The sequence below is a fragment of the Euwallacea fornicatus genome, unplaced genomic scaffold, assembly GCF_040115645.1.
Source record: "Euwallacea fornicatus isolate EFF26 unplaced genomic scaffold, ASM4011564v1 scaffold_69, whole genome shotgun sequence".
Lineage (NCBI taxonomy): Eukaryota > Metazoa > Arthropoda > Insecta > Coleoptera > Curculionidae > Euwallacea > Euwallacea fornicatus.
In genome coordinates, this window is record NW_027096037.1 from 714,967 (window position 1) to 721,657 (window position 6,691).

Here is a 6,691-nt window from a genome sequence, read left to right on the forward strand (position 1 = left end):
CTTCGTGTTCTCGAACACATAAATTTTGTGACTTTTCATACTCTGAAACTCGGTAACTACGGAAAATGAGGACCAAATTCCTTAAACAAAGTGTCAAATTAATCAGCTCTACGAGGCCTTTAAGATGTCACAACACATCCTCATTGCACCTTGTTGAATTTCCTAGAAAAATAGTATTTTGTGTACTCGAACACACAACTTTTGGGGCTTTTCAAATACTGAATCTCGATAACTACGGAAAATGAGGACCAAATTCCTTAAAAAAAGTTTCAAATTAATCAGCTATACGAAGCCTTTAAGATTCACAACACATCATCTTTGCATCTAGTTGAATTTCCTAGAAATATAGTACTTTGTGTACTGGAACACACAAATTTTGGGGCTTTTCAAATACTGAAACTCGATAACTACGGAAAATCTGGACCAAATTCCTTAAACAAAGTGTCAAATTAATCAGCTATACGAGGCCTTTAAGATTCACAACACACCATCTTTGCGTCTAGTTGAATTTCCAAGAAAAATAGTACTTTGTGTACTCGAACACACAACTTTTGTGACTTTTCAAATTCTGAAACTCGATAACTACGGAAAGTGAGGACCAAATTCCTTAAACATTATGTCAAATTAATCAGCTCTACGAGGCCTTTAAGATTCACAACACATCGTCACTGCATCTTGTTGAATTTCCTAGAAAAATAGTACTTTGTGTACTCGAACACACAACTTTTGTGACTTTTCAAATTCTGAAACTCGATAACTACGGAAAGTGAGGACCAAATTCCTTAAACAAAATGTCAAATTAATCAGCACTACGAGGCCTTTAAGATTCACAACACATCAACTTTGCATCTAGTTGAATTTCCAAGAAAAATAGTACTTTGTGTACTCGAACACATAAATTTTGTGACTTTTCATACTCTGAAACTCGGTAACTACGGAAAATGAGGACCAAATTCCTTACACAAAGTGTCAAATTAATCAGCTCTACGAGGCCTTTAAGATTCACAACACATCATCACTGCATCTTGTTGAATTTCCTAGAAAAATAGTATTTTGTGTACTCGAACAAACAACTTTTGTGACTTTTCAAATTCTGAAACTCGATAACTACGGAAAGTGAGGACCAAATTCCTTAAACAAGTGTCAAATTATTCAGCTCTCCGAGGCCTTTAAGATTCACAACACATCATCACTGCATCTTGTTGAATTTCCTAGAAAAATAGTATTTTGTGTACTCGAACAAACAACTTTTGTGACTTTTCAAATTCAGAAACTCGATAACTACGGAAAATGAGGACCAAATTCCTTAAACAAAGTGTCAAATTAATCAGCTCTACGAGGCCTTTAAGATTCACAACACATCATCACTGCATCTTGTTGAATTTCCTAGAAAAATAGTATTTTGTGTACTCGAACAAACAACTTTTGTGACTTTTCAAATTCAGAAACTCGATAACTACGGAAAATGAGGACCAAATTCCTTAAACAAAGTGTCAAATTAATCAGCTCTACGAGGCCTTTAAGATTCACAACACATCATCACTGCATCTTGTTGAATTTCCTAGAAAAATAGTATTTTGTGTACTCGAAAAAACAACTTTTGTGACTTTTCAAATTCAGAAACTCGATAACTACGGAAAATGAGGACCAAATTCCTTAAACAAAGTGTCAAATTAATCAGCTCTACGAGGCCTTTAAGATTCACAACACATCATCACTGCATCTTGTTGAATTTCCTAGAAAAATAGTATTTTGTGTACTCGAACAAACAACTTTTGTGACTTTTCAAATTCTGAAACTCGATAACTACGGAAAGTGAGGACGAAATTCCTTAAACAAAATGTCAAATTAATCAGCTCTACGAGGCCTTTAAGATTCACAACACATCATCACTGCATCTTGTTGAATTTCCTAGAAAAATAGTACTTTGTGTACTCGAACACACAACTTTTGTGACTTTTCATACTCTGAAACTCGGTAACTACGGAAAATGAGGACCAAATTCCTTAAACAAAGTGTCAAATTAATCAGCTCTACGAGGCTTTTAAGATTCACAACACATCGTCACTGCATCTTGTTGAATTTCCTAGGAAAATAGTACTTTGTGTACTCGAACACACAACTTTTGTGACTTTTCATACTCTGAAACTCGGTAACTACGGAAAATGAGGACCAAATTCCTTAAACAAAGTGTCAAATTAATCAGCTCTACGAGGCCTTTAAGATTCACAACACATCATCACTGCATCTTGTTGAATTTCCTAGAAAAATAGTACTTTGTGTACTCGAACACACAACTTTTGTGACTTTTCATACTCTGAAACTCGGTAACTACGGAAAATGAGGACCAAATTCCTTAAACAAAGTGTCAAATTAATCAGCTCTACGAGGCCTTTAAGATTCACAACACATCATCACTGCATCTTGTTGAATTTCCTAGAAAAATAGTACTTCGTGTTCTCGAACACATAAATTTTGTGACTTTTCAAATTCTGAAACTCGATAACTACGGAAAATGAGGACCAAATTCCTTAAACAAAGTGTCAAATTAATCAGCTCTACGATGCCTTTAAGATTCACAACACATCATCACTGCATCTTGTTGAATTTCCTAGAAAAATAGTACTTTGTGTACTCGAACACACAACTTTTGTGACTTTTCATACTCTGAAACTCGGTAACTACGGAAAATGAGGACCAAATTCCTTAAACAAAGTGTCAAATTAATCAGCTCTACGAGGCCTTTAAGATTCACAACACATCATCTTTGCATCTTGTTGAATTTCCAAGAAAAATAGTATTTTGTGTACTCGAACACACAACTTTTGGGGCTTTTCAAATACTGAATCTCGATAACTACGGAAAATGAGGACCAAATTCCTTAAACAAAGTTTCAAATTAATCAGCTATACGAAGCCTTTAAGATTCACAACACTTCATCTTTGCATCTAGTTGAATTTCCTAGAAATATAGTACTTTGTGTACTCGAACACACAACTTTTGGGGCTTTTCAAATACTGAAACTCGATAACTACGGAAAGTGAGGACCAAATTCCTTAAACAAAATGTCAAATTAATCAGCTCTACGAGGCCTTTAAGATGTCACAACACATCCTCATTGCATCTTGTTGAATTACATAGAAAAATAGTACTTTGTGTTCTCGAACACATAAATTTTGTGACTTTTCAAATTCTGAAACTCGATAACTTCGGAAAATGAGGACCAAATTCCTTACACAAAGTGTCAAATTAATCAGCTCTACGAGGCTTTTAAGATTCACAACACATCGTCACTGCATCTTGTTGAATTTCCTAGGAAAATAGTACTTTGTGTACTCGAACACACAACTTTTGTGACTTTTCATACTCTGAAACTCGGTAACTACGGAAAATGAGGACCAAATTCCTTAAACAAAGTGTCAAATTAATCAGCTCTACGAGGCCTTTAAGATTCACAACACATCATCACTGCATCTTGTTGAATTTCCTAGAAAAATAGTACTTTGTGTACTCGAACACACAACTTTTGTGACTTTTCATACTCTGAAACTCGGTAACTACGGAAAATGAGGACCAAATTCCTTAAACAAAGTGTCAAATTAATCAGCTCTACGAGGCCTTTAAGATTCACAACACATCATCACTGCATCTTGTTGAATTTCCTAGAAAAATAGTACTTCGTGTTCACGAACACATAAATTTTGTGACTTTTCAAATTCTGAAACTCGATAACTACGGAAAATGAGGACCAAATTCCTTAAACAAAGTGTCAAATTAATCAGCTCTACGATGCCTTTAAGATTCACAACACATCATCACTGCATCTTGTTGAATTTCCTAGAAAAATAGTACTTTGTGTACTCGAACACACAACTTTTGTGACTTTTCATACTCTGAAACTCGGTAACTACGGAAAATGAGGACCAAATTCCTTAAACAAAGTGTCAAATTAATCAGCTCTACGAGGCCTTTAAGATTCACAACACATCATCTTTGCATCTTGTTGAATTTGCAAGAAAAATAGTATTTTGTGTACTCGAACACACAACTTTTGGGGCTTTTCAAATACTGAATCTCGATAACTACGGAAAATGAGGACCAAATTCCTTAAACAAAGTTTCAAATTAATCAGCTATACGAAGCCTTTAAGATTCACAACACTTCATCTTTGCATCTAGTTGAATTTTCTAGAAAAATAGTACTTTGTGTACTCGAACACACAACTTTTGTGACTTTTCATACTCTAAAACTCGATAACTACGGAAAATGAGTACCAAATTCCTTAAACAAAGTGTCAAATTAATCAGCACTACGAGGCCTTTAAGATTCACAACACATCAACTTTGCATCTTGTTGAATTTCCAAGAAAAATAGTACTTTGTGTACTCGAATACACAACTTTTGTGACTTTTCAAACTCTAAAACTCGATAACTACGGAAAATGAGTACCAAATTCCTTAAACAAAGTGTCAAATTAATCAGCACTACGAGGCCTTTAAGATTCACAACACATCAACTTTGCATCTTGTTGAATTTCCTAGAAAAATAGTACTTCGTCTTCTCGAACACATAAATTTTGTGACTTTTCAAATTCTGAAACTCGATAACTACGGAAAATGAGGACCAAATTCCTTAAACAATGTTTCAAATTAATCAGCACTACGAGGCCTTTAAGATTCACAACACATCAACTTTGCATCTAGTTGAATTTCCAAGAAAAATAGTACTTTCTGTACTCGAACACACAACTTTTGTGACTTTTCATTTTCTGAAACTCGATAACTACGGAAAGTGAGGACCAAATTCCTTAAACAAAATGTCAAATTAATCAGCTCTACGAGGCCTTTAAGATGTCACAACACATCCTCATTGCATCTTGTTGAATTACATAGAAAAATAGTACTTTGTGTTCTCGAACACATAACTTTTGGGGCTTTTCAAACTCTGAAACTCGATAACTACGGAAAATGAGGACCAAATTCCTTAAACAACGTGTCAAATTAATCAGCTATACGAGGCCTTTAAGATGTCACAACACATCCTCATTGCACCTTGTTGAATTTCCTAGAAAAATAGTATTTTGTGTACTCGAACAAACAACTTTTGTGACTTTTCAAATTCAGAAACTAGATAACTACTGAAAATGAGGACCAAATTCCTTAAACAAAGTGTCAAATTAATCAGCTCTACGAGGCCTTTAAGATGTCACAACACATCCTCATTGCATCTTGTTGAATTACATAGAAAAATAGTACTTTGTGTTCTCGAACACATAACTTTTGGGGCTTTTCAAACTCTGAAACTCGATAACTACGGAAAATGAGGACCAAATTCCTTAAACAAAGTGTCAAATTAATCAGCTCTACGAGGCCTTTAAGATGTCACAACACATCCTCATTGCATCTTGTTGAATTACATAGAAAAATAGTACTTTGTGTTCTCGAACACATAACTTTTGGGGCTTTTCAAACTCTGAAACTCGATAACTACGGAAAATGAGGACCAAATTCCTTAAACAAAGTGTCAAATTAATCAGCTATACGAGGCCTTTAAGATGTCACAACACATCCTCATTGCACCTTGTTGAATTTCCTAGAAAAATAGTATTTTGTGTACTCGAACAAACAACTTTTGTGACTTTTCAAATTCAGAAACTAGATAACTACTGAAAATGAGGACCAAATTCCTTAAACAAGTGTCAAATTATTCAGCTCTCCGAGGCCTTTAAGATTCACAACACATCATCACTGCATCTTGTTGAATTTCCTAGAAAAATAGTATTTTGTGTACTCGAACAAACAACTTTTGTGACTTTTCAAATTCAGAAACTCGATAACTACGGAAAATGAGGACCAAATTCCTTAAACAAAGTGTCAAATAAATCAGCTCTACGAGGCCTTTAAGATTCACAACACATCATCACTGCATCTTGTTGAATTTCCTAGAAAAATAGTATTTTGTGTACTCGAACAAACAACTTTTGTGACTTTTCAAATTCAGAAACTCGATAACTACGGAAAATGAGGACCAAATTCCTTAAACAAAGTGTCAAATTAATCAGCTCTACGAGGCCTTTAAGATTCACAACACATCATCACTGCATCTTGTTGAATTTCCTAGAAAAATAGTATTTTGTGTACTCGAACAAACAACTTTTGTGACTTTTCAAATTCTGAAACTCGATAACTACGGAAAGTGAGGACGAAATTCCTTAAACAAAATGTCAAATTAATCAGCTCTACGAGGCATTTAAGATGGCACAACACATCCTCATTGCATCTTGTTGAATTACATAGAAAAATAGTACTTTGTGTTCTCGAACACATAACTTTTGGGGCTTTTCAAACTCTGAAACTCGATAACTACGGAAAATGAGGACCAAATTCCTTAAACAAAGTGTCAAATTAATCAGCTCTACGAGGCCTTTAAGATTCACAACACATCATCACTGCATCTTGTTGAATTTCCTAGAAAAATAGTACTTTGTGTACTCGAACACACAACTTTTGTGACTTTTCAAATTCTGAAACTCGATAACTACGGGAAATGAGGACCAAATTCTTTAAACAAAGTGTCAAATTATTCAGCTCTCCGAGGCCTTTAAGATTCACAACACATCATCACTGCATCTTGTTGAATTTTCTAGAAAAATAGTACTTTGTGTTCTCGAACACATAAATTTTGTGACTTT